The 22073-nt window shown below is 35.2% G+C and overlaps 1 pseudogene; it reads left to right on the top strand.

The window, feature by feature from the left end:
- The first annotated feature begins 3134 nt into the window (after positions 1-3134).
- LOC123949946 lies at positions 3135-3643 on the top strand (annotated as a pseudogene).
- The last annotated feature ends 18430 nt before the right edge of the window (positions 3644-22073 follow it).

The following is a 22073-nucleotide window of genomic DNA, read 5'->3' as shown; positions in this document are numbered from 1 at the left end:
GAATCTTGGGGAAGTGAAGACTGGAGAGAAACCTAATTCTGAGGTGCGTATTTGAAAGAAACCCTATAAGTGTATGGAAATGTTATAGGAGGATTTGAGAGTGATATTCTAGGCTGAATAAAGGTAAAGAAGTATAAAGAGATGAGAAAGGAGTATAGGGTTGTTTGGGGATTGTATTGTATTGTAAGTTTCATTACAAGGAGTGAAGCAATACCAGAAAGACTCTTGGGGGTATGTGTTATTACAGTGGACATTTTGCATTTTGAAAAGAGCCATTGGGGAATTTTGGCTTTCAGAAATTTCCTGTCATGTCCCAACATCCTGTAGTAATAAGAAAAATTACATACATTATAGTTAGTATTACATTTAACTTTACATGAAACAAAAAAGAAACAAAAAGGAAAACTCTATTTAAACTAAAAACTAGAACAAGTCCTTACTTTGGGGCAGAAAGATCTTCCTTGTAAATAATGCCAACTCTAAAGCCTTAAATAAAAGAAATTAAAATTGGCTACATAAGAATTAATTGTTTTTATGGCAGAAGATACTAGGCAAGTAGATGGGATAGCATTTTTGCTTCCTGTTATGATGGTGATGAGAATTATATATATATCCTTCTACTATAAACACCTATAAAACTATAAGACAATTGTTTTCAGGGTGGAACCACAGTTAACAATGAAATGCGATGCTTGAGCAAAATGAAATTCATACTTACTTTGGTACTTTCTAAGTAACAACATAAGGAAGTAGAGTCTAAGAGGAAAGAGTGTTCTTGCTGAACCAAAGGAGGGCATATGGAAGTTTGAGCCACTGTGGTGGATAGTGTTTTTGAGGTAATATACAAGGGAAGAATGAGCTATAGGGTAAAAGTACCAGAGGTCTGAGTGTGGTTCACCTACCAAACTTATCTAAGTGTGTAGTTGCTTATAACCAGAGGAATACTCTGAAAGGCCAAGTAAAGAGCAGGTGTCCTCAAGAGAAATGTCAGAGATCACTAAGACTTGGAAACTTTGGTGATCTACCTTAAAAGGAGTATAAAGATCCCACTGTGATCCCTGGGTTTGTAATTGATGACCCAAAGATGACATAACTTTGGAGTACAAGTTACATCCTAGAATAAGAACATTATGAGAATAAATTTTACATAACAAACTGTGAAGCCAAATTTGTCAAGATCAAGAAAACTTGCAGGATGTAATTTAGATGCCTGCCAGAATAAAACAAAATACTCCTTAAAGGAAGATGACGTATTTGGGACTCATTGTAACTTATCTTCCACAATATCCAGCACTTTATAACAACACACAACAAAACATTAGACTTGTACTTAAAATCAAAGGAAAGGGAGGTGTTCAATGGAAACTGAGTGTAATATGTTGCAGATATGGCAGGTGTAGGCAAGACTTAGTTAGGTATTAAAAATGTAATTGTATCTTGGAGATATTGTTGGTTTGGTTCCAGACCACCACAATAATACAGATATCTCAATAAAGCCAGTCAAATGAATTTTTTGGTTTTCCTTTGCCAGTACAAGATCTCACCTTGGTGTTGATGGCTGTTTACTAATCAGGATGTGGTTGCTGAAGGCTGGGGTGGTTATGGCAATTTTTAATGTAACACTGAAGTTAGTTTCATTGATTGACTCGTCCTTTCTGAATGATTTCTCTGTAGCATGCAGTGCTGTTTGATAGCATTCTGCAGAGTAGAACTTCTCCACAATTGGAGTCAGTACTCAAATTCTGTCGATCCTTTATCAACCAAGTGTATGTAGTATTCTAAATTCTTTGTTGTCATTTCAACAATCTTCGCAGCGTCTTTATCTGGAGTAAATTTCACCTCCAGAAACCACCTTCTTGCTCATTTATAAGAAGTGAATCTTCACCTGTTGAAGTTTTATCACAAGTGCATCACATATTCAGGCACTACTTTAAATTCTAGTTCTCTTGCCATTTCTACCCCATCTGCAGTTACTTCCTCCACCAAGTCTTGAACCAGCCCCTCAGGATTATCCTTGATGGTTGCAATCAACTTCTTCCAATCTCCTGTTCATGTGGTGCTTTTGACCACTCTTCATGAATCACAAGTAGTTTTAGTGACATATAGAATGGTGAACTCTTCCCAGATTTACACTTTACTTTGCTCAGATCCTTTAGAAGAATCAGTATCTATGGAAGCTATAACCTTTCTAAAAGTATTTCTTAAATAATAATATGTCAATGTTGAAAACGCTCTTTAGTCCATGGGCTGCAGAATGGATATTGTATTTGTAGGCATGTAAACAACATTAATTTCATTGGACATATCCATCAGAGCTCTCGACTGACCAGGTACATTATCAATGAACAGTGATATTTTGAAAAAAAAATTTTTTGTGTGTGGTTTTTTGTTTGTTTGCTTGCTTGCTTGTTTTCTCAGCAGTAGGTCTCAGCAGTGGGCTTAAAATATCTCATAAACCTTGTTTACTACAAACCATGACAGCAATGTGCTGCCATCTAGGCTTTGCTGTTCCATTTATAGAGCATGGGCAGAGTAGAGGTAATATAATTCTTAAGAGCTCCAGAGTTTTTAGAATGGTCAGTGAGCACTGGACTCAACTGAAGTCACCAGCTACATATCCCCTAACAGGAGAATTAGCCTCTTGTTTCAAGTTTTGAAATCAAGTACTGATTTCTCCTTTCTAGCTATGAAAGTCCTAGATGGCATCTTCGTCTAACAGAAAGCTGTTTCCTCTATGTTGAAAATCTGTTGTTTAATGTAGCCACCTTCATTAATTATCTTAATTTTATAAAAAGATAACTTTATGTTTCATGTAATAATAGAAACAAGGTATTGGGTGATTATAGCACATGGATGAGGGGAATGAATGACAGCTTTGCCAAAGGAGATGGGAAGGAAAATTTTAGAATACTGTGTTACAAGATTTCTGTACTACATATGAAGCAATACATAGGAAAGTGTTGCCAAATTAGTTAAAATATATAATATATGCTATAGGATTACCACTAAAATTATTTTTAAAGAAATGTAATTTAAACTTCTGCCTATCTCCCCACACTTACTCCCTCTGGACCAGGAGGACCATGCTCTAGTCCCAATCTACTCAACTAGGTTGAAACCCAGCTGGTGCCAAAATGCCAGTTTACCACTCTTCTCTCATGAACCCTGACACCAGACTCATTGGAAACATGGCACTTTTGCCTAAGACAGGTCTGTTCGAAGGGCCTGGCCCTACAGACAAAAGATATAGATATTGATGATGAGGCCATCTATTACTTCAAGGCCAGTGTCTTCTTCAAAAATTATGAGATTAAGAATGAAGCTGATAGAAGCTTGATATATAAAACTCTACATTTCTGAGTGCCTAAAGAAACTCCAAAAGTGCAATTTCAGAAGACAAAGTGAGAAAGAAATGTATATGTGGGGAATCACTAATTTTCCCATTCCTGGAGAGCCTGGTTTTACACTAAACCTGCAAACAAGATAAGGTGATGAGGGCCTACTTACAGCAGGTGAGACAAGAGACTGGACTGACTTTCTGGGAAAGTTTTTCACCCTGAGAATGATAAACCTAGCAAAATGCTGGGCTTTCTTTGTGAAGAGACAGTTCATGAACAAGAGGGACTTAGGACCTGGACAATAAAAGGAGCCTGTGCAGGCATTGTTTCCAAGCCATGGACAGCGTTTTACAGCAAGATGAATACAATTATTTGTCTTTATTTGATAAAGTTTTATACAGAAGACAGCATGTCTTCACTTAAAGAATTCTTGATCAAGAATTTGGGTTGGGGGTGCACCTGGGTGGCTTAGTGGGTTAAAGCCTCTGCCTTCAGCTCAGGTCATGACCCCAGGTTTCTGGGATTAAGCCCTGCATCAGGCTTTCTGCTCAGCGGGAAGCCTGCTTCCCTTCCTCTCTCTCTGCCTGCCTCTCTGCCTACTTGTGATCTCTGTCTGTCAAATAAATAAATAAAATCTTTAAAAAAAAAACAGAATTTGGGTTGGGGAGAGAAGAATGGTTGTCAAAGTGTGATTTTAAATTTTCCGCAGTTTTTACTGTTTAATAACAGTAAGTAATAATAAAGAAATTTATAACATTGAACAAAAAGAAATATAACTTGTACTTTAAGGGGGAGATGAAATGAGATCAAAATGTTCAACTAAAAACAGATAAAGACAGGAGAAAAGGAGTAACAAAATTATAAAAAAAACAAAATCAATGAGTATAAAACATTATAAACATGAGAGATAGTCATTCAACTATATCAATACTCAATTTAAATGTGACTTGACTAAAAACACCAATGAAAAGACAGGAATCATCAGAGTAGATTAGAAAATAGTTTCCAACTCTATTTTGCCTATAAGAAACACCTTTTAAATGTTAAGACTGACCTCGATTAAAAGTAAGGAGATAGAAGAAGTCATATCATGCTACAAGCAGTAATGATAAAGAATAATAATAACATCTGGAATAGCCTTTTAAATTTCAGACAAAACAGATTTTAGATCATGAAAGGTTGTCAGGGATAAAGAAGGGCATTGTGTAATGATAAAGGAGTCAGTTCTCCAAGATAACACAGAAATCTTCCATATATCTACCTAACAAGAAAGCACCAAAACACAGGAGGCAAAAACTGATAGACCTAAAAGGAAATATAGACAAATCTACTATTATAGAGACACAAAATCCACTCTGTTATTAATTAATATATCATGTAGTCAGAAAATTGATAAAGATATAAATTACCTGAATAGAGCTATCAATTAAATTGATCTAATGGTCATTTATACAATACTCCTTCCAACTGTAGCAAAATACACATGCTTCTTATATTCATATGGAACATCCATCAAAATAGATTATATAATGGGTCACTCAACACCTTAAGGCATTTAAAAGAATAATGTTAAGGGTTGAAAAGATATGATGAAGCTCTAACCTCTGGAACCTCTGAATTTGACCATTGCAGATATAATCAAGTCAAGATGAGGACACTAGGGTGAGCCCTAATCTAATGTAACTGGTGTCTTTGTAAGAAGGGAACAAGATAGAGACATACAGGGACAAAATAGCCATATGAAGATGAAGGCAGAGATGGGAGTTATGTTACCACAAGTGCAAGGGACACCACAGGATACTGGAGGCTGGGAGATGTAAGGAAGGCTCTCTCCTCCCCTTGAGTCTTCAGAGGGAGCGTGGCTGACTTTGAACTTTTGGCTCCCCAGAATGTGAATGAATAATTTTTTTGTTATTTAACGCCATTCTGTTTGTGGTACTTTGTTATAGAAGCCCTAGGAAGCAGATATAAATAGATATCATACAGGTGTGTTCTCTGACCACAGAGGAATTAAATGAGAAAATAAGAGAAAGACTGCCAGAATATACAAAAATATCTGGAAATTCAATGATACATTTCTAAATAACCCAAGGATCAAAGAAGAAGTCTCAATAGAAATTTTAAAAGTATATTTTGAACTGAATGAAAATGAATACATAACTTATCAGAATCTGTGGAATGAAGTAAAAGCATTGTTTAAAGAGAAGTTTGTTCCTTTAAATGTATACTTAAGAAAATAAAGATGAAATACATAAATCAATAACCTAAGTTTTCATCACAGGAAAGTAGAAAAAGATGGGCAATTTAAACTGAAAGTAAGTAGGAAGAACAAGATCCTAAAATTAGAGGAGAAATCAATGAAATTTAAAGCAAGACAACCATAGAGAAAATCAACAAAATCTCAAAGTAGTTCTTGGAGAAGATCAATAGCAATGATGTATCTGTACTCAAGTTAACCAATTGGGAAAAGGAAAAGAGAAAGACAGAAAGAGAGAGAGAGAGAAGGAAAAAAACAAGACAAAACAGATTATCACAAATGGAAAGAAGTCATCACTAATGACCTCACAGACATTAAAACAATAATAAAGGAATGTTTTCTACAAATATATACCCACATATTTATAATTTAGATGAAATGGAACAATTCTTGAAGGACTCAAACTACCAAAATTCAAATAAGGGAAAATAGATAATCAGAAATATCCTACATCTGTTATAATAATTAAATAAAAAATTTAGGGGCACCTGGGTGGCTCAGTGGGTTAAGCCACTGCCTTCAGCTCAGGTCATGATCTCGGGGTCCTAGGATTGAGTCCCGCATCGGGCTCTCTGCTCAGCAGGGAGCCTGCTTCCCTCTCTCTCTCTCTGCCTGCCTCTCTGCCTACTTGTGATTTCTCTCTGTCAAATAAATAAATAAAATCTTTAAAAAAAATTTAATAACCTTTCAATAAAGAAAGTACAAAGCACAAATGGTTTCACTGGCAAATTCCACTAAATATTTAATTAAGAAATCATCCTAATTGTCCAAACTTTGTTCCAGAATATAGAAACAGCAGGAATATGTCTTACTTTGTTCTTATGAGGCCAGCATGACCCTAATCCAAAATCAGATTTTAAAAAAATTCAAAAGAGAAAAATCTAAAGATGAATATCTCTCATAAAAATAGTTGTATAAATTGTCAATAAATATTACCATATCAAATCCAATAATATGGAGATATAATTATATACCACTACTAAGTTGGTAATTTCAGGTTTGGAAGGCAGATTTCACATTCAGAAATCTGCACAGCAAAGGAAACAGTCAACAAAACAAAGAGGAAACCCACAGAATGGGAGAAGGTATTCACAAATGATATTACAGACAAAGGGCTGATACCCAAAATCTATAAAGAACTCCTCAAACTCAACACATACAAAACAGATAATCACATCAAAAAATGGGCAGAAGACATGAACAGACACTTCTCCAAAGAAGACATATAAATAGCTAACAGACACATGAATAAATGCTCATCATCATTAACCATCAGGGAGATTCAAATCAAAACCACATTGAGATACCACCTTACACCAGTTAGAATGGCCAAAATCAATAAGACAGTAACAACGAGTATTGGAGAGGATGTGGAGAAAGGGGAACCCTCTTACACTGTTGGTGGGAAGGCAAGTTGGTGCAGCCATTTTGGAAAACAATGTGGAGATTCTTTAAGAAATTAAAAATAGAGCTACCCTGTGACCCTGGAATTCCATTGCTGGATATTTAGCTCAAACATACAGATGCCGTGAAAAGAAGGGCCCTTTGTACCCCAATGTTCATAGCAGCAATGCCCAGAGTTGCCAAACTGTGGAAAGAACCAAGATGCCCTTCAATGGATGAATGGATAAAGAAGATATGGTCCATATATACAATGGAGTATTATGCCTCCCTCAGAAAGGATGAATATCCAACTTTTATACTAACATGGACAGGACTGGAGGAGATTATGCTGAATGAAACAAGTCAAGCAGAGAGAATCCATTATCATATGGTTTCACTTACTTGCGGGACATAAGGAATAACACGGAGGATATTGAGAGATGGAGAGAAGTGAGTTGGGGGAAATCGGAGGGGGATACAAACCATGAGAGACTGTGGACTCTGAGAAATAAACTGAGGGTTTTGGAGGGGAGAGGGTGGAGGATTGGGTGAGTCTGGTGGTGGGTATTAAGGAGGGCACATATTGGATGGAGCACTGGGTATAATGCATGAACAGTGAATTTTGGAACACACACACAAATTAAATTTTTAAAAAATCAATTCATGTAATCTACCACATCAGAAAGTTAAAAAAAACCTTAATTTTATTAAATTTTTAATTCCAATTCTAGTATAGTTAACATACAGTGTTATGTTATTTTCAGGTATACAATATAGTGTTTCAATACTTCTATACGTTACTCAGTGCTCATCATGATAACTGTACTCTTCAGTTCGACATGTTTTTGAGTTTTACATAAAGTTGATGATTGTGTCTTGAATTTCTATCATTCAACATTATGTTCATGAGACTCATCATGATTTTTCTTAAGGCTGTACTTGGTTTTCATTCTACTTCTGATGGATATTAAGTTTGCAACTTTCACAAACAAAGATGCTATGGAAATTATGCATCTGGTTTCTTTGAGGAATAAATTACTAAACCTTCATCTTTATTGGGTAATGTCAAATTATTTTCCAAAGTGCATGCCAATTTATACTCCCACCCATAGTGTATAAATGTTTTCGTTGTCTGCTTCAACAGTACTAAATTTTGTTTGCTTGTTTGTTTTTTACTAATTGTGAGTTGTTAGAGGTTATCTCTGGTTTTAATTATTCCCATGATCTTTAATAGAGTATATTTTTATAGTGTGAAAGAAGATAAAAAAGAAAAATCATGATTATATAAATTCACAAGCACTTGAAAAAAATCCATCATCTGTTTTTGATAAAAATTCTTGGAAAACTAGGAAGATGGAAGATGTTCCTCAACTTAATAAGGAACATGCACAAGAAAACAAAGCAAAGCAAAACCTAACAGCATCATAATTAATTGTGAGAAACTGGATGCTTTCCTTCTAAAAGTAGGAACAAGGAGAGGATATCCTTTCTCCCTACTCCTATTCAACCTCGTACTGGAGGTCCTAGCTAATATAATAAGAACAGCAAATGACAGGTGTAAATATTAGGATGGAAGAAATAAAACCATTTTTATTTGAATCTAGCAGGGATCCTATACTAGAATAAAGGAAATGAGATAAGAATTAGAGAAATATGAATAATGTAAGGACTTCAGTTAATAATAATGTAACACTGTTGGTTCATGCACTATGACAAATGTATCACACACAATACTATAAGATGTTAATAAAGGAAACTGGGTTACAGATATATGGAATCCTTCTCTACATATCTTTGCAACTTTTCTGTAAATCTAAAACTCTTCTAAAATAAAAACTTTGTTTAAAACAGCAGTTTAGGAAAAATATATAATAAGCCGTGCTTTATTAAAAAAGACCATGCAAAGTCAATACTTAATCTTTTTATTAGACATACCTGCACATGTACTTGTATGTATGTGTGTTTAAATGTGGAAGAAAATATTCTGAAAGGGTAGACAAAGAAAAAAAAAGCATAAATGCAGTTAGTTGTATAAAACATTTGGGATTGAGGACATGATTTAAATCCTATCTTAATATTGTCTGTAATATTTCAAAATGTATAAGGAAATTATGTGTTGGATAACTTAAGGCATTATTTCTTTGAAAAAATAAAGGGCCAGTATACTTAGAACCAAACTATGTGGGCATAAACTGCCACACCATTTTCTGTTAGTGGTGTGGTTTGGAACAATTCTTGAATAACCGTTCTGTCCTCTGAAAAAATGTAAACAATTATATTTACCTTAATATTGCAGTGGTTCCTTTACTTTGCAACCTTTATTTCCTCCCAAGAAGTCTACACACATAAAATTATTTCTCAGATCTCAATGCTCTCTCAAATTACTTTCGGACTGGGTGATCTATAGGAGAACCATGAGCTCACCATGTTAGAGATCTCTGGATGGCTGGTGGGTGGAGAAGCTGAGGTGTGAATTTAGTTGGAAAGCTTAAAGATCAATTTTAGACCCCAAGTAATGTTTCTCAAAATTTATACAATTGCCTAGTGAATAGTTTGACTGCTTAATCTCTAAGGCAAAATAAGAATAAATAAAATCTCAGTCATTATGTAAGTATGCTGTATACTTACATACAACTATCCAGGTATATTGTAATTGAACATTGTATATGAAGTCTCTGTTTTTCATATTTTTCTTATATACATTATTTCTCTACAAATATCTGTCTAGTCACATATATCTGGGTGTGTGTATATATATATATATATATATATATATATATATATATATAATGTGTTAAAGTTTCATTAAACAGACCAAAATGCAAATATCAGGAAGTGTTGCATGTAGTTTTTGTCAAGTTATCATAAGTTTCCCTCTAAGCTCCCTGAAAAATTCTAAAAGAAGACAGCTTCGGGGGGGGGGGGCGGTGGAGGGCTATAGAAATCCAATACCATTACAGAGGATTTTGAAAAATGGCTCAAGGGTTTTGAATACTTGTGTTAGATTCATTTACCATCTAAATCATGAGAGGACTGGAACAGAGCAGCTCTAAAACCTAATCTTATGCATTCCCTGTGAAAGTAGATTCCAAAATTTAAGTAGGCATCTCTAAGAATGTCCTTCAGATAGGGTCAAAGGATATTGAGGAAGCAGGGCCTATGCACATCTCCTGTTTCAATTCTCAGAACACCGTGAACTCTGGATTTTTGTCAGTTGTAACTTGTCAATTACACCTTGCCCACCTCCTGAATACATCCTTCTACTTTGGACCAAAATCAAGATAGTGAACATCTGTTAGCTGAATAGCCAATCCTGTATCAAGTCATTTAACTCTGTCAGCATCACTCGTGATTGTTTCAAAACAAGTTATGTAACCTTGTGGTTTCTGCCTTTGAATTTCGGTCAACTATGTGCTTCCCAGGTTGCATGCCTCACACCGCCAAATAAATGCTTTTGATTGCTTTAAAGCCTCCTCTTAGTCAATCTCTGATTGCAAGAGATACAGAGTGCTGTTTTAAATTAATTAGACAAGGAATCCATTATACAGAGGTGGTCCTCTACATAAGCAGACCAAAATGTAAGCCTCGGAATGCCTCAGGGCTGTAAAATCAAAACACTAAGGATAACCAATCATAAGTAGCCAACTAGGCTTTAAGCAATTGCCAATCAAATACTTCCGTTCTTTGAATTTTTTTTTTTTTGATTAAGTCTTTTCCCAGGCTTCTTGTAGGTAGAGCGCTCCTAACCACTTCCAATTTGGCACTGCCCAATTTCAATAATTTTTTGCTCAAATAAGCTCTTAAAATTTCTAATATGCCTCAGTTCAACTTTTTAATCTTAATCTTTTTTTTTTTTCTGACTTAGTGTATCTGTTAACAGTTCACAGCACAACAAAGAATAAAGGGAACTTCCCAAAATAGCAATACTATCATTCCTCAAATCACATAACTCAGTTTCAAAATGAGACTGAAAACCCAAATTTCTTTATTCCAAGTTGAGAGTTTTACCAACCATGTTGCAGGTTGGACTGTTATGACTTGAATCATCAAAGGTCCTCAGAGATTCTTGGACAACCGTGAAAGCAAAATCCTGTGAAGATTTATATAGATCACGGGACACTCTCTTTTCTCCAGGCAGGGAAGAAGAGAAACATTTGCTGTCCATGCTTTTCTGGCAGGCAGTGTTCTTTGTGTCACATTTAGCAAGCAGAACTTGATGTTCTGATTATCTCAAGATTTCTTTTTTTTTTTTAATATTTATTTATTTATTTATTTGACAGAGAGAGAGAGAGAGAGAGATCACAAGTAGTCAGAGAGGCAGGCAGAGAGAGAGGAGGAAGCAGGCTCCCTGCTGAGCAGAGAGCCCGATGCGGGGCTCGATCCCAGGACCCTGGGATCATGTCCTGAGCCGAAGGCAGAGGCTTTAACCCACTGAGCCACCCAGGCACCCCTGATTATCTCAAGATTTCTAAAGCTCAAACCAACAACTTAATTTTGAGAGTCCTAAGTTGCTTAATACTATAATACCAGCAGGAAATGTAGACCAGTATTAACTTCATAAAATTACCAAGAATGAGAAATATGAGTGATACATAGAAGCTAAAAGAATGACTTAATCTAATTCAGAGAAAACATGGAAATTCTATAGGCAGATACATGTAGGGAGAAAAGGATACTCCGTAGTTAATTCCTAGACCACTAGTAATAAATGTAGCGTGTTAGCATATTCTAAAGTGTTTGTGCTTACTTAAGTATTTGAGCCTCTGTGTTCAGTAGGTACCAACATACCTTACAGCTAGGAATTAATAGAGTCATACAATATTCCTGATTTTAGGATAGTAGAAGGCACAAACTTTGCTGAGAATCGCTGTGGAAAATACACAGACGGAGGCAACATGACCTTGCATGCATCCAAGGCCAGCAATCAAAAATCTTTATTTACCCCTTTGTGATATCTCTGGATATCAGCAGTTTCCCAAAACATTTCTCAAGGTGTGGGTGTTCTTTGAAACTACTTCAAATTACTTCAGTCTTTTCTCCTGAATTCTCCTAAGGCAGAGGGAAAACCAGAGTCTAATTTATAACTCCGAAGACTAGGACCTAATTTATAACTCTGAAGTTCGCTGGAGATTTTAAGAGACAGCAGTCTCAGCTCACTGGCTACTGAACAAAAGGTCCTTTTTTATTTTTTAGAAACAAATATTATATTACAGTCGTGTTTAGCCCAGCTGGGGAAGCCTAATGTAGCTTGAAATAAGTTTTGTTATGAAGTAGTGATTCTGAGTTAGAATGCCTAGTCTTGCTGGCCAGGGGTGTTTACAGAGCCTAGCACCATCTTGGGAGAAAAAATTTGAAATAAAGGCATGCATTGTAAGGGATTATAAATAACGGCTTCAGCTGCGACCACAGGGTTTGGTTTAATTTGTTTGCGGCTCTTTCTGTGCAGTACTTTCCCGTCCTCTGTACTGCCAACTGGAGCTTCTTTGGTTTCCATAGTGATACCCCCAGGGCATTTCTCTTTTACTTGGTGTTTGGCTTTCAATTGTTGATTTCTGGTCTTGCTCTGTGTCATAAACCCATTTTATGCTGAATATCACTGAAAGGTATTAGAGAATCTATTTGAAGAATCAGTTTGTCAGCCTTCTCTTTTTCCCCAAACTGGATAAGGCTTGAGCTTCTAAAATGTAGCAGTTCTCCTGAAGGAATCAGAATAAATCCTTAAGAGCAAACAGTCACAGATACTTTCCAAATAAATGCTAAAAAAATTACATTGAACATGACATTTTAAAATTACCTCAAAAGCAATAAAAAAAGGTTTATCTATAATGATGAACTAAGATTTTAAATTAGTGATTACTGATGAGCTTACTGTATGATTTAAAATACTATTAAAAAAAATAGTGTTGGGGCACCTGGTGGCTCAGCTGGTTAAGCGCCAGACTCTTGCTTTGGGCTCAGGTCGTGATCTCAGGGTTATAGGATCGAGCCCGATGATGGGCTCTGCACTCAGCACAGAGTTGCTTCAGATTCTCTCTCCTTCTTCCTCATGCTCACTCTCTCCCTCTCCCTCTCTCTCTCTCTCAATAAATAAGTAAAACCCTTAAAAACAATAGTGTTAAGTTTTAGAGACAAAAATCAGCATACAGACTACTTCGTGAGGCACTGTGGTTACTGCCTGGAATAGAACAGAATGGACTGGAAGTTAACGGTTTGGCATCTAGTCCTAGGATTTAATCAGACACTATGTGACCTTGGACAACTCAGTTCATCTTTCTGGATAAATACTTTCTTTTTAAGATTTTATTTATTTACTTGACAGAGAGAGAGAGAGAGAGATCACAAGAAGGCAGAAAGACAGGCAGAGAGAGAGAGGGGGAAGCAGGCTCCCTGCTGATCAGAGAGCCTGATGTGGGGCTTGATCCCAGGACCCTGACATCATGACCTGAGCTGAAGGCAGAGGCTTTAACCCACTGAGGCGCCCAGGCGCCCCCTGGGTAAATACCTTCTTAACAGCATTTTAATGAGTACTCTAGCATATTACATGTATTTGATGGGCACTAACATTGTCCCTATTTTTAAATGAGAAAACTAAAGCATGGAGGGTCTAAGGAACATAAATAGGCTCACACAATTAGTAGAATCAATCCTAGTATCCATTAATCCTATTATTGGTTAATTAATCCTATGATTCAGCTTTTAAACAAGTCCAAAGTCAGCACTTGCTCTCTTAACTTAGATGGGATATATCATTTGAACAAATAATCTTACATGAATAGAAAAATAGACTGAGGTTAAGTAACTCACTGAAGGACACTTAGCTAGTCGGTAGCATCTTTAAGTACTATATCTTGTGTTCTTTTCTCAAATATAACAAAACTATAAAAATGTCTATATTTTTATGACTCAACTATGTTTTGTTCTTTTAGAAAGAGAAGTTAATAAAAAACAAAGGCTATATCTAAATTCTCACAAAAATAAATATAAACATTGTAATGTACAGTTCAGATTTTCTCAACCAACTTGAAAATATTAATGAGGAAATTTAATCTTATTCTCAGTGTTTATTACCAACAGTGTTGATTATTCATTTAGGATAAAGAGCATATAAAAAAATCAACCCTTTGCTTTTAGAATTAAGGTGAGTTACTAAATGGTGATTTATGTATTTATGGGTACATCACACACCTCCTGCTCCCTGTCCCCCTCCCCACGTGCATCCCCACAAGATTCTACAGTATTTGTCTTTTACCCTGGCTATTTTTATTGTAACCAGCTTCATTCAGCTGTGAACCCATCTTGCCTCAGCTGAACCTCCTTTTTGGGTCCCAGCTTGTTTCTGAAGCTTCAGCCCAAGGCAGGCATCTTTTGGGAACTGCTGACCTTCATACATCTCTAATGTGGGAAGGCAGTACTTGTCCAGTGGGGGAGTGATGCTCATCTGTGCTGGAGTCATTTCACCAGATAAACTCCATGCATGTGATTCTTTGTCTTCATTTCCTCTTTCGATGGAAACCCAAGCATAGACAAGAGGTTAAAAGGTCTAGATGCTATATTTTTATGAATTTGCCCTCCATTCTACCTCTATCAGGAGGGAACATGCCACAGTTTCAAAGTCTGTATGGCTGCTTTTATCCTTGAATGAGTTTAATTCAGAAGTTCTCTACAAATAATCAATTGAAAGTACTGTTTGTCAAGCTCTTCATAATTTTTTGATGCTGTGCATTGGATTAAGTATCAAGACAAAATATAAGTAAAATATATATCAAAATATACTCAGTTTTACAACATATATATCTGTGTACATATCATGCATACACAGAGTATATAATAACATATATTTTATACATGGGAAATAATTTATAAATTATGGGAAATAATGTTTTAGAGTTTGTTAAGCCTACTCTTTTGAGACTATATGACATCAAAAATTAAAGGATGCTATCATGCTTATTGTTCAAAGCTAAGATGGTGATGTTCAGAGTCAGGGTTGCTGAAAAGCTGGCAAAGATCTATCCTTCTTTATTCCTTTTCTCAGAAAAGAAAGTGAGAGTCTATGATAACCTACAAACATAATTTTAATTTTCCTGATTTTGGACATTGAAAGGCTGGTTTCTTCCTATTATTAAATATTGAATTATTTAAATATTCAAATGATTAAAATATGAAGAAGAGTATGAATAATTTCCAAAGAAGTGTGCCTAAAGCACAAGATATTTAGAGATTTCATGTTCGATGTTTTTGAAGAAAAGCAGACTATTTTGGTAGTTGTATACTGGTTATGGTATAACTTTAGTAATATTAATATTAATGATGATAATTAGCATAAAACTCTATGAACCTTTAAAAACATTTATGTTTTTATGTACTTATGAAAGCACAGTGTACTAAGCTTTCATATAAACCTTTAACATATACTTTCTAATTAATACTCACACACCCTACTTGTTAGATTATTATCCCTGCTTTGAACACTGTAGGGTGTATTTGACATCCTTACAAAACTCTAATATTGAATTTCTAGTGACTGCATACACACTATCAGTTAGGCATATTATTACCACTGTTCTCAAAATGAGAAAAACGAAGCATAGATAGATTAAATTATATGCCTAAAGTCATAGAGTAAGTGATGGAAGCGTAATGGAAGCCAGGTGGTCTGACTATAGACCTACAGTATCATGCACTGAATTACAGGGATCAGGACTATTTCTGTCATTTCATAAGAAGTTTATACTGGGGGCACCTGGGTGTCTCAGCGGGTTAGAGCCTCTGCCTTCAGCTCAGGTCATGATCCCAGAGTCCTGGGATGGAGCCCCGCATTGGGCTCCTGCTTAGCGGGGAGACTGCTTCCTCCTCTCTCTCTCTCTGCCTGCCTCTCTGCCTACTTGTAATCTCTATCTGTCAAATAAATAAATCTTAAAAAAAAAAAGAAGTTTATACTGTTACATTTTGGGTAGTGGAATCTTGGGCTTAAGACAGAATTGTTTTCCCAAGGCCCTCCCCCAAAAATTGCACACCAAATGTAGATAAGTGATAAAAATTCATTATTGTTTTTATTTTGTGTTCTTTGCTTTTTGCTTTGTGCATTTCCAAATTCTCTATAGTGAACATGGTTACCTTTGCTATAAAACCAATCATTAGAATATATTTAATATATATTCTAATATATATATTAGGAGCCTGAGTTAGGTGGACGTCTAACTCTTTATTTCTGCTCAGGTCATGATCTGAGGGTTGTGGGATCAAGCCCCAAATGGGGCTCCCCACCCAGTGGACAGTCTGCTTTTCTCCATCTCTCTCTGCCTGTGTCCCTGCTTGAGCACTCTCTCTCTCTCTCTCTGAAATGAATAAATAAATATTTTAAAAATATAAGTATCATAGAGCTATGGCAAAAATCTAACAAATAAAATAAATCTGTAAAATACACCACAGTTAAAGTCTGCATCCTTATGATCATATTTTAATTAAAATTTTTATAATACGCAGATTGCTGTGTTATACATACCAACCAACCATGTATGTTTTGATGGACTATTAAAATACTAAACATGAATTTAATGTTTGCCACGCTGTTTAATTTTATTACAAAAATTATTTGATCTATAACATTTTGCAGTTATTTTTCTGTCATAATTGACAACTCACATTGTAAAAGTTATCAGCAAAATGGTATATTTAAATTTATAACACAATTGTATCTGCAATAGTTATTTAAGTGCCTCTAAAACAAAATATTTTACTATATACAGCAATTTTATATATTTATAATCTCTCTCTTTTGATAAAGTTATGTTTCATATAAATGAATGTGCTATACTTACATCTTAATATATTTTGATCTTAATAATGATTTAAAAAATGACAAAAATAACTTTCTTCCACCATGAAATTCTAGTGGTATCTTTTGCTTATTAGTCAATAACACATATATTAACTATTCTGTTTCCCCCCAATTATTTAACTGTGAATAGGAGAAACCTCAAAGAACATATTGCTTTAGTTCAGTTCAGTTAGTATGATCGTTTTTGTTTTTAGCTACCTGAAGTACTTTTTATATAAAGTTTCCATTTCAATATGTGGCAACATTTCCATATTAATTAAATTAGCATTCTCGCTACCATCTTTGGGTTCTATCTATTCTGCTTTGTGTAGGGTTGTGGCAGAAATATGTCTCTGATGGTCTATGTCTCTCCTTCCTGGTACCTAGTCTTTGTCCCTGTATGTCTCTGTGTTTTGGTCAGTAAATGTTACTGCTTCATCCCTCTCTGTCTTACCTCTGTGTCTTGTCCAGGCCAGTTCATTTTTCCAAGTGGCTTATATGTTTCACTTCGGCTACTAGAAACTCAGTGAGGCTATTTATGGGGTTTCACAACTTAACATGTAAGAAATGATTACATTACTTTCTAATTGTTTGGAAAAGCAGGACTTCTATGTTCCCTATTTTCAAACCTATCTGCCTGAAGATATTACTTAGCCATTTTTAATTAGGCCCATGATATGCTGCACTAAAAAATGAGAGACCCTTTTACAGACCTGGGACACACACATGCAGAGATTTCTGATCTCCTTCACTTTTAGTTCCTTAAATTCAATCTGGAGATTCTACTTGTCCTACTAACATTGAGCTGGTAGGAATAATTGTCACCATGAATTATTGCAGGAATAATGGAGCATATATATGGAATGCATTAATTATTTAACTAGCACATAAACATATAACACTTTCTTTATATTCTTTCCCAATTAATAAAACCTTGTAGTCTTCTGTCCTTAAATGTTTTGTTGTATAGCATCATCAAAAGCATAGCAGGGATAAGACAAGTTTCTTTGAGATGACATCAAGAAGGTGAAATCATATGAAAATGTGTTTTCTGGATCAATAATGCATACCTTTATAATTTTTGAAACAATGTATTCATCAATTTAATATACCAACCTTAAAATTTCAGTGATTTAAACATGTAACATTTTCTTCTCATTATATCACAAATTAGCGACTATGTTCCTAATGAGATGTCTGAGTTCTTCAGTATGAAACAGTGCGATTTCAAGATGTTTGAGGCTAAAAGGGCAGAACAGTTCATTATCTGATAAAGTAGAGAGAAGAATGGCAGCTAGAATTCAGTATATGAAATAAAACCCATTATACTTATTGAAGGATTTAAATTATATTCACAAAATAATAGCCTTGAACTTAGTTATAACCCATGACAGGGAACTAAGGATCATGTGTGCCACTATGGATAAAAAGAATCATCCAGCACCGGAGATGGGGTGATTTGTAAAAACTGTGTATGTATCCAGACTTCTGTGTGATGCTCTGTTTCTCAGTTTTAAGACTGTATTTTCTCTAATGCCTAAGTAGGAGAAAAATGCAGCGAACAGCTAAAGAAATAATCAAAAGTCCTTTTACATGATTAAACCAAAGAAGAGAATCCATTATTTATAAGTCTTTATAGATGAAAGCTAAAAGGGAATATGATCACCAAAGGAATGGAGTGGATGAATATCAAATGCTCCAATCCCTAGCCATTAATATGGGAGAGAATCCTTTGAGGCAGTGTAAAAATGAAGACAGAGGAAAATAAAATAAAATAACTGTCCAAAAACACAAAAGATTGAGTGAGGGTGGACGAAAAATGGATTCAATTAAATTTAAGCTCTATTTGAAGTGGACATTTAAGAAATGATCCTTTTTATATTGTGGTTAAAAAATAAGTAGTGATGTTTGAAGTTCTGTCTATCTATCTGAAGTGTATATCTATCTATCTATCTATTTATCTATCATCATCTATCTATCTACACACACCTTTTCCATTCACACCTTACCTATAATTTAATAACTGTGATTACTATTAAGTTTGGTCAATATGCACCATATTATTATTTGTTTTATGTAGACCTATCAGTTTTATGTTTCTTTGCTTTTGCTTTCTTGCCTTCTCTTAGATTATCAAACATTTCCATGATTTCCCCCCTTTTTTGTTGTTGTGATACATTCTTTTACTATCCTTTAATGGTTACCCTACAGAGTAGCATATACATTCTTGACTTACTATTGTCTGATACAAATAATTTAGTTTACCATCTCTAGTCTGCTCAAATACTAGAACCTTTAAGATTCATAAACTACCACCTTTGAATCATTTTGTCATGCATTTTGATTTTATAATTTAAATTTTAAAGGACATGACACTTGTGTTGTACAGACAAGTTATATGTATACATTGATGTACTGTTTATATTGTTCTTTAAATATATTACTATTTGAAATCAATTTCTGTCTTCTACTACAGAGCTACTGGTGGCACATTGCCTCCATATTTATTATCTGAAAACATCTTTATTTCACCTTCCTTTTTGAAAGATATATTCTCTAGGTATATAATTCTGGGTTGGCAGTTAAGGTTCTCTCAGCAATTTAAAAATGTCATTACATTTCCTTTCATATTCCCTCATTTCTATTGAAATGTCATCTGGAAGTCTTATTCTTTGTTTATTGAAAACATTGTGTCTTGTTTTCTCTAGTGGCTTTTTAATTTTTTTCTCCTTGTTTTTGGTTTTCAGCATTTATTCTAGAATATGGTTAAAAGAGGTTATGTTTGGATATATTCTATTTGTGCTTTGCTATGTTCATTGGATCCATGGATTGGTATTTTCTTTTTTCTTCTATAAACATATCCCCCATGTCTCTTAAACTGTGGTATACTCTTTTCTTTTTATTGCGTTTCTATCCCTTTCTCTTTTTCTCTCCATGTACCCATATTTCATCTTGTGTATTTTCTATTAATCTGTACTTAACTTTATTAATTTAGTTTACCTGTGTCCAATATATATAAACATTATAATATTAATTTCAGATACTGCATTTTTTTCAATTCTAGAAAGTTCATTTTATTTTTTAAAATTGAAATCTTTAGTGAATATCTGTATTTTTACATTGAAATTCTCCTTTGTAAAAATGTTGTATTTAACATGTTTCTCACAGTTAAAGTCTTTTTCTCCAGTATCTGAATCATATATTCTTTGCCTTTTCTATCAATTGCAAACCATGCATGTCTACTTCTTTACATGTCTATTGTTTTTTACTGAATATTGAACATTGTGTAAAAAAAAAAATTATAATGGCACCAACTAATCTTATCTTTTCCTTTAGGCAAATCAGGAGATTTTAATAATGCCATTCTGATCAGAAACTAATGTGAAACTCCTTTAAGTTGCTGGCTTGGTACGACTCAATTTATGTAGAATTCCCCCTCTGCTCTGGGTGATACCCCTTCTGGAAATTTGTAAATTTGGTGGGTCACCTGAAAACCTCTGAGGAACCCAACCCTGAGCTTCCACCCTATACTATCACTGCAAACAGATTCATGATCAGGGAAGAAAAAAATAAGTGGATATCCATGGTGGGGTTGATGTGGACTCACTTCCCAGCAGTATCTTGTTTCTTGTGCATTAGGAATCTATGAGAGATTTAGCTCTACTCTAGAAACTTTTAAATCCTACCCTATGTCTCCTGAAAAGCCCTGAAACCACAAGTTTTAGAATTGTTTGAGGCCTCCCTCATTTCTAACTTCCACTCCAACCCCAAGTGTTTGCTGTTTTTTTCATTAGTTTGTTTTTGTTTTTGTTTTCCTTCTGGGAGAGTCTTTCTAATATAGAAGACTAAATTCTTACCCCACGGTGATTTGGAAAATGTCTCAGGAAAAAAATAAAACCTGCAGTTCATTAGCCAGACTTGAAATGATTTCTGTTCTCTGAATTTCATTTCAGCTAATCCTCATCCAACCCTCAGCTATTTGATATCTGTAATCATAAAACTTTTGTAATTTGTCCTAGTCTTCTAATTAGTTGCTACAGGATTCTTGGCTTGCCAAGAGTTGCTACTAAGATCATTCACTCTTTTTTGCTTGAAAAAAATAGTCTCTACACAGATTAGATTTGCTAAGGAGAAGATATATTCAATTTTACTTTCTTTCACATTGAAATGTGTAAATATTTTAGCACAAATATTTTCATTGGCTTATATACTACAAACCCTCACCTGCCAAGCCTTGGACTAGAAGTTATACTGTTGGCTCCTCTGGTTCTCAGGTCTTTAGACTCAGAATACATTATGCCATCAACTTTCCTGGTTTTCCAGTTTGCAGACAGCAGATTGTGGGATTTCTTAGACTCCATAACACTGTGAGCCAAAGCCTATAATAAATCTCCTCTCATCTCATTGGTTCTGTTTCTCTGGTACTCAGAACCCTGAGTAATATACCTTATAACTACATATATTTTGAATTTTCCAAATAGAAAAAATAATCATTTGAATTTTCTGTAATTTAATTTTTCACCTCCTACGTTGACTTTGTGAGCATAAATTTTAATGACATACTATTTGAATTCCCTTTAATTAAATCTTCAAAGATAAAGTTTTTTATACTCCCATTTCTTTAACACTTAAGCTTAAGATCTCTAATGGATTTTGATTTAGAATTAAAAAGAGAATTCCTTACAAGGAAGATTTCTTGCAAAACTATTGCAGTAGTGATGAGAGGCCAGAAGTGAGTGTGAACTCAACTCAACTCAACTCCACTGAAACAAAGTGAGTTTTTAAGATCTGGGATGGGGGGGCACCTGGGTGGCTCAGTGGATTAAGCCACTGCCTTCGGCTCGGGTCATGATCTCAGGGTCCTGGGATCGAGCCCCGCATCGGGCTCTCTGCTCGGCGGGGAGCCTGCTTCCCTCTCTCTCACTCTGCCTGTCTCTCTGCCTACTTGTGATCTCTCTCTGTCAAATAAATAAATAAAATCTTTAAAAAAAAAAAAAAAAAGATCTGGGATGGGGGGGCGCCTGGGTGGCTCAGTGGGTTAAGCCGCTGCCTTCGGCTCAGGTCATGATCTCAGGGTCCTGGGATCAAGCCCCACATCAGGCTCTCTGCTCAGCAGGGAGCCTGCTTTCCTCTCTCTCTCTCTGCCTGCCTCTCTGCCTACTTGTGATCTCTCTCTGCCGAATAAATGAATAAAATCTTAAAAAAAAAAAAAAAAAAAAACCAGGACGTGGAAGATCTGGGATGGGGAGTCCAGTAATCACAAACTGCCATGTTT

This window comes from Meles meles, chromosome 8, assembly GCF_922984935.1.
Source record: "Meles meles chromosome 8, mMelMel3.1 paternal haplotype, whole genome shotgun sequence".
Classification (NCBI taxonomy): domain Eukaryota; kingdom Metazoa; phylum Chordata; class Mammalia; order Carnivora; family Mustelidae; genus Meles; species Meles meles.
The sequence above is the reverse complement of the archived record's forward strand: the minus strand, read 5'-3'. Positions and strand labels throughout refer to the sequence as shown.